Consider the following 12,354-nt stretch of genomic DNA (forward strand, 5'->3'; position numbering starts at 1 on the left):
AAGGGAAAGAAGTGGGTTGCCTCCCACAAAAGCGCTCTAGTTATGGTCGAGAGCTCGACAAAAGGTAGGTCGGTTAAGAATCCGGATCATGAAGCACTTGTCTTTCTACCACAACGGAAGAATGATCATGCTCCAAGTAGGGCTTCACCCTATGTCCATTGACCGTAAATTGCTCATCTGTGCCTTCCTTGGTTAACACCACAACTCCGTGATTGAGCACTTCTTTGATGATGAAAGGGCCAGTCCAACGGGACTTGAGTTTTCCGGGAAAGAGTTTCAACCGAGAGTTGAACAACAGTACTTTCATGCCCGGGTGGAAATCCTTTTGCACGACACGACGGTCATGTATTTTCTTCACTTTGTCTTTGTAGATGCGCGCATTCTCATATGCTTCATTGCGCAACTCGTCAAGTTCTTCCATTTGTAAGGCTCGGTGCTTCCCTGCGGATCGAAGGTCCAAGTTTACGGCCTTGATAGCCCAATATGCGCGATGCTCGATCTCGACCGGCAAATGGCAAGCTTTGCCATACACAAGACGATAGGGACTCATCCCAAGAACTCCTTTGAATGCGGTCCGATATGCCCATAGGGCATCCGAGAGCTTGATGGACCAATCTTTGCGCGATGGTTGCACGGTCTTTTCAAGTATGCCCTTGATTTGCCGGTTGCTAGTTTCGGCTTGCCCCGAAGTCTGCGGATGATAAGGAGTTACAACCTTATGGGTGATGCCATTTTTTCTCATAAGCTTCTCAAACAATTTGTTGCAGAAGTGTTTTCCCCCATCACTAATGATAGCACGGGGGAAACCAAAACGGCACAAAATGTTCTCCTGCACAAACTTGAGGACAACATTAGCATCACAGGTCCTCGTGGGGATTGCCTCAACCCACTTGGACACATAATCAACCGCCAATAAAATATATTCAAATCCATAAGAAACGGGAAATGGCCCCATGAAATCGATGCCCCATACGTCGAAAATTTCCACAACTAAAATGTTAGTTAGGGGCATCTCATTCCTACGACCAATGTTTCCCACTCGTTGACAACGGTCACAAGCAAGATAAAATGAATGAGCATCCTTAAAGAGGGTTGGCCAATACAAACCAGATTGGAGAACTTTGTGGGCTGTCTTTTGTCCGCCGAAATGGCCTCCACAATGAGCGTCATGACACCACTGTAAGACGCGTTGTTGCTCTTCATTGGGCACACACCTTCGTATCACTTCATCCTTTCCCAACTTGAACAAGTAGGGGTCTTCCCAATAGTATTGCCTGCAAAGAGATAGAAAACGCTTCCTCTCTTGGGAAGTGAGGTTAGGTCGGAGTTCTCCACAAGCAAGATAATTGACAATATCTGCAAACCACGGGACCGAAACCAATGCGTATGCATGCTCAAATGGGAAAGACTCATGAATAGCGGCATCATGTGACTCTACCTCATTTTGTTCAAGTCTAGACAAGTGATCGGCCACAGAGTTTTCACTTCCTTTCCTATCCTTAATCTCAACATCAAATTCTTGCAACAATAAAATCCAGCGGATAAGACATGGCTTAGCTTGGGACTTAGTCAACAAATATCTAAGAGCGGCATGATCACTATGTACAATTACTTTAGACCCGATAATATAAGCACGAAACTTATCTAAAGCAAAAACCACAGCAAGCAACTCTTTTTCAGTGGTGGTGTAATTCACTTGTGCACTATTGAGAGTCAAACTAGCATAGTAAATCACACGCAACATCTTATCAACACGTTGACCAAGAACCGCACCCACGGCGGAATTAGAAGCATCACACATGATTTCAAAAGGCATTGCCCAATCGGGTGCAACCACGACTGAAGCCGTGCTCAACTTGGACTTTAGCAACTCAAAAGCATGCATACAAGAATCATTGAAATCAAAAGGCACATCTTGGGCAAGTAAACGGCATAAAGGTTGACTAATCTTAGAAAAATCCTTAATGAAACGCCGGTAAAACCCGGCATGACCTAGGAAACTTCTAATCCCTTTTACATCAATAGGTGGAGGCAACTTTTGAATGACCTCTACCTTGGCTTTATCGACCTCTATGCCATTTTTAGACACGACGTGGCCAAGAACAATGCCACTAGTCACCATGAAGTGACTCTTCTCCCAACTTAAAGTCAACCCACTCATTATGCACCTTTGCAACACCAAATCAATTTTCACCAAGCAATCATTAAAAGAGCAATCAAACACGGAAAAATCATCCATAAAGATCTCAACAAAATCACCTATCATTTCCGCGAAGATCGACATCATGCACCGTTGGAAAGTTCCCGGTGCATTGCACAAGCCGAACGGCATCCTCTTTCACGCAAAGGTGCCGAAGGGAGTGGTAAACGCCGTCTTGTCTTGGTCCTCTGGTGCAATGGCTATTTGGTAATACCCTGAAAGTCCATCAAGAAAACAATAAAAATTATGACCCGCTAAATGATCAAGCATTTGATCAATAAAGGGGAGGGGAAAGTGGTCCTTTTTGGTGGCTGCATTCAATTTCCTGTAGTCGATGCACATGCGCCATCCCGTCACGGGGCGGGTTGGCACCAACTCTTGATCGTCGTTAAGGAGACAGTGATCCCTCCTTTCTTCGGCACCACATGCACCGGACTAACCCACTCACTATCGGCGATCGGGTAGATGATCCCTTCCGCCAATAGTTTAAGGATTTCCTTGCGAACCACCTCCATGAGGACCGGATTTAATCTCCTTTGGCCATTTCTCTTGGGCCTCGCCCCTTCCTCAAGGTGGATCCTGTGCATGCAAGTAGCAGGGCTAATGCCTTTGATATCAGCAAGGCCCCATCCGAAAGCTGCCTTGTTCTTCCGCAAAACCTCCATCAATGCCAACTCTTGCTCATGCGTAAGCTCGGCAGATATGATCACGGGCTTTTCCGCCTCTCCTTCCAAGTATACATACTTGAGGTTCTTGGGGAGCTCCTTGAGCTCCAAGGTTGACTTCATCTTCGTGGCATAGTCCATCACCACGGCCTCATCAATGGGGAGCTTAGCTCTGCGGGCCCGCTCTCTTTCTTCGTCTTCACGGGCAAACTCCTCCATGTCCGCAGACCCTGCAAAAACCTCAACAACCTCTTGCTCCTGCACAAAGAACATCTCGGCCAAGCCATCAATAGCATCAATGTAAGAACATTCATTAGTGAGTGAGGAAGATGGCATAGCACGATTATGATGAACAGAGAAAGACACTGACTCTCCTAACACAGTCATTTTAATTGTGCCATTTTTAACATCTATCAGTGTGTTAGTAGTTGCCAAGAATGGTCTTCCTAGCAAAAGGGTATGTTCTTTGCCATTTTCGTGTACCTCTCCTATTTCCAAGACAACAAAATCCACATGTACAATCAACCCACCCACTCGAACAAGGATATCCTCAACTACCCCATGAGGATACCTCACCGACCTATCGGCTAATTGCAAGCACATACGAGTGGGTTTCAAATTTCCTAACTCTAATTGCTTGAAAATATAGTAAGGCATTAGATTTATTCCAGCCCCCAAATCTAGCATCCCCGAGGCCTCCTTACCATTCCCCAAAGCAATATTAATCACAAAGCTACCTGGATCTCGTTGCTTGGTCGGTAAGGGCTGTTGCATTATGGAGTTTGCAACCTCGGACACCAAAATCTTCTCGTTGTCCTCGAACCTCCTCTTCTTGGAGGCCAACTCTTTAAAGAACTTCATGTAAGCTGGGACATTCTTGATCACGTCTAGCAACGGCAAGTTCACGTTGACCTTTGCCAACATGTTGTAGAAATCGGTGAACTGTTGGTCCAGCTTTTCATTCTTCAACCGGCTTGGGTAGGGGACCGGTGGCTTATATGGCTTGACAGCCTTGTGGAGCTTCACTTCGGGCTCCTTCTCTTTCTCCTTGTCCTCCTCTCTTGGCTGCAGCGGCTCCTTTACTTGTTCTTCCATGCGGGCTTCCTTGGGTGGTTCTTCCACGGGGGCTTCCACCTTGTTGTTCACCACTTTCCCACTGCGTAAAACAGTCACTGCATGAGCTTGGTGAGGCTGCAATCCTTGACCATGTAGCTTCCCCGGTTGTTGCTGCTGTTGCATCTGGTTCAATGTCCCGGAGAGCTGCCCAACGGTTGTCTCTAGACGCTTGATAGTAGCCGATTGGGATTCCATGCTCTGTTTGGTCATCTCCATAAATGATTGCATGGTGTCCTCGAGAGACGGCTTCTGAGGTTGGGCTTGCTTCAGGAACTGCTGGGGTGCATTCTGGTATTGCTGCTGCTGCTGAAAATTCCCTTGCTGCATAGGGAACTGTTGACACTGCTGATACTGCGGGGGCTGCTGCTGCTGATAAGCTTGCGGGTAGTTCTGTTGCTGAGGAAAGGGGAACTGCTGTTGAGGTGGATAAAACTGCTGCTGGTTCGGATACCCAAATTGCTGAGGAGGTCGGCGGAATTGATTTCCCTGATTTGATCCCGATCCTTGGCCAGGAGCTTGGTTCCTCCATCCAGAATTCTGCTGAGCTCTCCAACCAGAGTTGGAACTCTGTTGCCCTTGATTAAACATGGGCCTCTGCTCAAATTGAGGCCTCCCTGGGTATCCCTGGGCAGCGTAGACCTCTGCCTCCCCTTCTGGTGTGAACTCCCCCATTCGGTGGCACTCGTTGGTTCCGTGGCTAAAATCGCCACATATGCCACATCCTTCTGCTGGCGGTGCCTGAGCTGGCGGTGCTTGAGCTGGCGGTGCTTGAACGGGTTGAGGCTCCACCTGATTCATTCTTAGATGCTGAACTTGCCTCATCAGGTCCGCTACTTGCTTCTGCAGCTCATTGTTTGGGGCTACAGCATTGGCTTCGACCCTCCTTCCTCTGACTGATTTTTGTTGAGAACTCGCGGCAAGTGTGTTGAAGATCTCCTTGAGCTCATCAGCTGTCTTTCGGGCAATGTTGCCCCCAGCGGTACTATCCACCATAAACTGTGCCGTCTGAATCAATCCGTCATAGAAGAACTGCATCAACATGACGGGTGCCAACTGGTGCTGCGGGCACTGGCGGAGAAGCTCTTGGAATCTCTCCCAAGCCTCGTGGAGGGGCTCGTCAGCTCCTTGCATGAAGTTCATTATCTGTGTCCTAATCTCTTGCGTCTTGTGATTAGGGTAGTATTTGAGCATGAACTTCTCACTCGCCTCCGCCCATGTGGTGATGGAGTTTGGCGGCAAGGACAGTAACCACGTTCTAGCCCGGTCCTTGAGTGCATAAGGTAAGCACTTGAGTCTCAACTGATCCTCGGTGAGCTCCAGTAGTGGGAAGGTCTGCACTTGAGTGCAGAAGTCACGGATGAACTGTAAGGCGTCCTCACTCGGCATCCCATAAAAGAGCGGCAACAGGTTTGAATCGTTGGGCTTCAGATTGTAATTCCGGACTGCCGTGGGGAGCACTATCGCTGACGTGCTGGTGGTCCCAATGACTGGCCTGGAAAAATCTCCCATGTACTGGACATTCTGCTCCGCCATTGCTTCTTGGTCAAGGTTGGGCCGAGCTTCCTCTTCTTCTTCTTCAGAGTGCTCTGAAAGCGTCTCCTCAACGGCTTCCAGGATGGGATTGGAAGCAATTCTCTCTTCACAGTTTTCCTCTTGAAATTGTGATTCCACAAGGCTTCTCGAACTGGACTCGGACTCATTCTCCAGGCTTGAAAGGACCTCACGAGGTCGATGAATGTTGTCGTAGTAGGGTGCAAGCTTTCTCTTCAAGCTTCTACGTCCTTGCATACACAACACGAACAAACAAATCAAACGCACCGGAGGGAGAAAATAACCAAGTCAAAAGAAAGAAATAAAATAAACACGAAAACAAATGCAACACAACTAAATGCCTAAAGCCTTCCCCGGCAACGGCGCCAAAATTTGACTCATCCTAAAACACTTAGCGGATGGACTCGAATATATACGAGGTCGTCCTAGGGTGGTAAGGTGACTCAAGTCGTCTCTCAAGGAAGACTTAGCAGGGCTCTAATCGTATTGCTCACAAGAAACTGAAATGAAATCTAAACACTCTAATCGGAAGATTGGGTCTGACAAAGTCTCACACTCTATCACCTAGACGTAAATGAGAGTAAGCAATGACAACAACTAAAGCAGTAAAGATAAAATAGCTAAGAGCAAAGCGATGGAACATTAGGCATATTGACTAGGGTTTCAATCAAGCTCTCTAACCAAACGATCATAAACTCATAAATCATCAACAATTAATCACTACCTAGGCATGAACTAAATCAAGCATCAATTCAAATTCAAAGAAAGCTTTAATCACTATAAGAGAGAACTTCCTAATCATACTCAACTAGAGAAATCCGTAGGCAACAACGATGAATCAACAAAGTAAATAAATGATCAAGACTCAATAACACCAAGAGAATTAATCCAAGACCGTTTCATTCAACAAGAACATAAGAGAACAATAAAATAACCCAATGACATAACAATCTTCAATTGGGAGAATAACGAATTCTTACAAAAAGCATGAACTAGAAATCCAATCCAACGGAATGTAAAAAGGGGTTTAAAGCTTTGATCCAAAGATTCCACAAGTGTTGTTGATGTTCTAATCTCTCAAAAACTAAGCAAAAGAGGTGTAAAATGTTCAGGAGGCTGCTGGGACCAGGATCTCCGCCAAAAAAACCCTAAAAATGGGTTTTAAACCCCTTGAAACGTAACTGCCGAAAAACGTGGGCGGCGGCCGCCGCCCTACGGCGCCGCTGCCTACCCCCTTCGCAGCTCTTCTCCAATCAGCAACAGGCGGGCGCCGCCAGGCGGCGGGCGGCGCCGAGGCGGCGGCCGCCGTGAGGCGGCGGTGGCTGCTCCAATGCTCTGCAAAACGGCCTCCAAAACTTCTAAAACTCGCCCGAGAACCAGATAACCTGCAAGTAACACCCAAGAGCACAAAAGACGAACGAGCAAGTAAAAGAAGATACTTTAAGGCACAGAGCATGCTCGAAAGAGTGCTAAAACATACAAAACGAACACTCAGAAATGAGGTAAACAGAAACCCTTTTCATGAACCCTTTTCTCATCTTTCTCTGATTCCACCATGGCCTCGGCTTGCTGTCCTGTAACATCGCTCTCCGTTCACTCATCAATTCTGACAGATTCAGCCGCCATTCTTCAGTCGCTCATCAAAGGGTTTAGGGTGAAAGAAGAAGAGAATAGAGGGAAGGGAGAGTATAGGGGAAAGGGAGTCATGTCACAGCGGTGTTCCTGTCGGCGGCGGGTTGGTGGCCATGACGCTGATTGACAACGTCGACTAATTACCGCAAATTAAGAAGTGAAAGGGGACCTCTGGATTTTGCAGATTTTGGAAGGAAGGTTTGTTTATCTTCACTGTTCAACATATGTCGCAGCCCGATTCCCAATGCTAGTGATAGCAGGGTACGAGTATCAATACGACTAAAATAAATGAATAAAGAACCATAAGACTTAAATTGAACATCGGCGGAAGCTCACATCAAGAATATACCAAGGCAAAGTATCATAATCTGGCTCAAAGGTATATATGTCAACATCGTTATAACTTCTTGAATATCAGGAATTTCAAGAAGGAAAGCAAAGTAGGTACCCCTTATTTTCCATAAGGAAACCTAACATCAAGAGTAACACAGCAAAAGGTGTAACAATTATATGTATGAAGACATATAATCGCGAGTATATTGCTTGATTAAAAAGGAATAATGTAACTTCTCACTAAGGTTTTACTAACATCCGAAAGAAAATAAAGTACATCATCCTTAAGACTCTAACATCAAAGGATAGCAGCAAGGAAACTTCATCAACGAAACAATCCCCACCAGCACCAGTCCAATCTCGCTCCAATGCTTAGCCTGCACATTTAGAAATATATGCAGGGCGTGAGTATAATACTCAGTGGGCGAAAGCCGAAGAAACATCATGAAGGGTGCTCTTAGAGCTATATGTTTGAAACTTGCCATATCACCAGCAATACACAGAAATACGTCAGCATAAATGAATCTGTGCATGCAGTTTTCATAATCATAACATCATAAGTAAACGACTGCAGTCAAAATATTCATCAAGTATGTACCACGTCTACAACATCATCATTATTATCGGTACTGAGAAGTAGGCCTCCCTCTCAAGTACCGTGACCGGCCGACCCGAAGACGGCTCACAGTCACCTCTGTGCACAAAATCCCGCTTGTGGCAGGACCGAATTCGTCTCATCAGTAGAGGGTAGCATACAAGCTTAACATCAAAATTTTGGCAAGTCAAACAGTTCTCAAACATCATTTAACTCAAAGCATCAAAACATCTCATAATCTTATCATCATTTAAAACAGTTTAGAAAAGCTCATAAACTGTATACTCAAAATATTGCCCACCTGTAGTCCTTTGCTTAAGCTCGGATAGGAAAAGGTGACTTACTTCTTCGTCTTGCTCGGGTCTTCATAGATCATCAACATCATCACGAAGGTTCATGTGATAAAACAAACCTTAGTTAGAACTCAATACTAAAATCCATTCTCGTCTCAATAATAACTCCTCACTCAGCGTCTATTTACCCAATAAAACTAAATCTCTAGGTATACTCAACCTCTAAGGATTCACACGTCCTATTCTCGATTTAACTCTCAACTCTGAATATACTCAGCAGACAAGCACATAGGCATGCACAATCACAAGCATACAACTTCACATAAACATATCACAATTAGCAATCATAAGTTTGACTCGGAGACCAGAGCAGAGAAATGCTCGGTGGTAAGAGTGGAAAAACTCGGCAGAGCAGAGCAGACTAGCTTGGCAGAGCAGAGAAGAAATACTCGCCAAAGCAGAGGAATGCTCGCCAAAGAAATCAACAGTCAGAGGGATGATTTCGTCAGAGGAATCGACATCAGAGGAATCAAACGTCAGAGGAATCAAAACATCAGAGGAATCGATCGTCAGAGGGATCACGAACTCTCTGTTATGCCAGAGGAATGGCGAACTCTCTGTCGCCAGAGGAATGGCGAACTCTCTGTCGCCAGAGGAATGGAGAACTCTCGGGTCAAGGCAGAGAAATGAACTCGCTGACAGGGCAGCGGGGAAATAAATTCTCTGATTTCAGAGTAGCGAATACACAACTCGGCAGAGTAGATCAAGACTCAAGGCAGAACCGTGCGGGCAAAAGCAAACTAAAAAACTCATCAACTCTTCATTCATCAAACATCTCGTAAATCCTTTCATATATTCATGCTCATCATTAAATCATCATTCAAGACATAACTTACAGATTTTTCCCAAATCTTACATCAAAATAAATTTTGTAAAAACTCAGATCTCAAGACTAAGCTTTGCAAAATACACATTAATCACCTCAAAACATCACATATAACATGTTTCTCACCTCAAATTTTAGAAAAGAACCAGAAAGATTTTTAAAGGGCATGAACCCTAATTTTCGAAAATGACGAAAAAGGTGAAGGGGGAGTCTCTCATGCTTCAATCATCCTTCTTTGCACATAAATCACACAATAAAGTCTAGATCCAAAAGATCAGGACACTTACTCAAATAATTTCGAGGAAAAGGAAATCTTCTCTCTATACTTCAAGCATCAAACTCCACTAATCTTCTTGAATCAAGAGCAGAAAGTGTTTAAGGGCTAGATTTAGTGGAGGATTTCATCAGTTATATCTTTAGAAGCTCGAGCTTTGTCTCCCATGGAGGAGAGAAAGAATGGCGTGGGGGAGAGAAAGAGGAAAGTGAAGGCCGAAAATGAAAGTGACGGCAATAGAGAGAGAAAGTCTTTTGTTTTAAACACAAACTTACTCTCTAAGCTAAAAAGCATTAAATGCTCAAATAGTGCTTTGTCTCCCCTTAAGCTTACATCCCAAACCTTCTAGCTCCTTCTATGCCACACGTCCCACTCTAGCAAAAGTTAAGGAATTGGCACATGCTCAAATGGATTAAAATAATGGTTGTGAGTGTAGTAGTGTGCGGCGGTAATATAAATCAAGTGTGCTAAATTTCGAAAATCATACTGACTCAAATATAAGTGCACACATATCAGATAAATCACATAACGTCAATCAAATAGCTCACGGAAATCTCACATTAAAATAGACCATCACTCGTCATTTATCTAATCATCACTCTAGCTTAATCCTCTTTATAGTGACTGTCAGTCACTACCTCGACTCTATCTCTCGTCTTTCATCTCATCTCAAAAATCAATCAACGTCTCCATCTCAATTCTAACATCATTCTCAATTCTATCAACATCTCTATTTTACTCATATTACCATCCATCGATAACTCAAAGGTTCTCTCCCTCTCTTCCTCGACTCTATGTCAAACTCATTATTCCTATTTTCTTAATTGGATAGTCAATCTCTGATAACTCGGTATCCGGTAACTCTATTCCCGGTAGTCGAAAGTAAAATCTCAACTCAATTCAATCAGCATTTCTAACTTGACTCGTTTCTCAAATCTCATCACTCTAACTCCATCATGAGTTTGTCCACTCATAACTCATAATCTCGCATCTCGACATCTCAGTATCCTCATTAGTGTTAAAACACTATCTCCTAATCATAAGGAAAAGTACGGGGTGTTACATCCTACCCCCCTTAAAAGAAATTTCGTCCCGAAATTTGAGTTATTCACCTTCGGGAAAAGCTCTGGGTACTTCTCTTTCATCTTCTCTTGAAGCTCTGGGGGAAATACATTCCCGATGGGTACTATCAATTTCTTCTACGCTTCCCAAACTTCGCTTTTTAACCATCCAGAATTTTTGTGCCTTGCAGCTATTAGAGTTTATTGGAGATTGGCTATTTTGCAACTGCTGCTTTAAACATCTGCTTACAACCATCTTCTCTTTAAGTTCTCCTGTTGGCTCTCTTTGATCGTGATGTCTCCATTGGATTTTCACCAAGGAAACGACTTGTTCCTTAATTGTTGGATCTTCTGGTCCAGTATAGCATCAGGTCTCTCTCTTCGTAGCTCAAAACTGGTACCAGGGACACTTCTTCTTGATGGATGACGTGTTTTGGATCAAACACATACTTTCTCAGTTGAGAAACATGAAAAACGTCTTGGACGTTCGCGAAGCTCGGAGGCAACGCTAGTTTATAGGCTACTTGGCCTACTTCTTCTAATACATCATAAGGTCCTATATATCTCGGTTTGAGTCTTTCTTAACTCGAAAATAAGACGCTCCCCCAAGATAGGGAAAACTTACATAATCATCGTTTCTAACGTCAAAAGAATCTATCAATGATTACTCAACTGTCGAATTTCCCTATCTCGATTTTGCTAATCGATATCATTACTCGTAGCATGTGGTCTCACTTCTATTGTGGAAGTCTCTAACAAGTGTAATTGTATGAGGTTGCCAACGTGGCGCTTTCACGTGTTAACACATCAATCATCTGTCTATGAAAGGTGCCATTTCTCGCCTTTTTCTCTCTATTCAAAACGTCGTTTCAGTCTTGGCACATATTCATACCTTCTTTGTCAAAGCAGCGAAATCACTAACCAGAGCAGCGAAATCATTGATCCAGAGGAATCGAATTCCAGAGCAGCGGAATGAGTTGTCAGAGAAAATGACTTCCGCTCTGGTGCAGCTATCTCATCTCGTCATCAACTTATGTTTATTCCTCAGCGCTCTCGTCTCATCAAAAGCGTAACTCAAATGCTCAATATCTCTATTTATCATCATAACTCCATCTTATCTTAGTTACAATCTCATATCTCAGTACCGTAGTACTCTCTGTAGTGTCTCGACACTACTAATACTCATAGAAATACGGGTTCGCTCGTGATTTGATTCTTCAACTTTCTTATCAGGCATACTCAGTTTCTTTCCTTAAACGAAACGGCATTATCTGCCGCCTCTTGATAATTCTCTACTCTCTCGGTTCGAATCTTCACTCGCAACCTTTCCATCTTCTCATCCTTCTCTGCCAGAGCAGAGGAATCGTGATTTCTCTGTCAGAGCAGAGGAATCGGCGCCCGCTCTGTCCAAAGCAAAGGCCGCTCAAAAACATAGCTCTCGTGGCAGAGCGGAGCTTCTCGGTCGTAAGTCTGGTGTAATGCTCAGTGCAGAAATTACTATTTCTGTCGTTTGTATCTACCTCCCATTTCATCTTCTCGAATTCCTTGATTAGGTTCACTCCCTGAGTAAGGAGAAATCCTAACTCTCCTTGATTCTCTCTTCCTAACGCGTCAACTACAACGTTAGCCTCTTCAGGGTGATAATTCATTCCACAATCATCATCCTTCACTCACTCTAATCGTTTTCTCTGTCGCATGTTCAAAACTTTTTGCTCAAAGGAGTATTTGAGACTTTTATGATCGGTGTA

This window comes from Salvia miltiorrhiza, chromosome 6 (assembly GCF_028751815.1).
Source record: "Salvia miltiorrhiza cultivar Shanhuang (shh) chromosome 6, IMPLAD_Smil_shh, whole genome shotgun sequence".
Lineage (NCBI taxonomy): Eukaryota > Viridiplantae > Streptophyta > Magnoliopsida > Lamiales > Lamiaceae > Salvia > Salvia miltiorrhiza.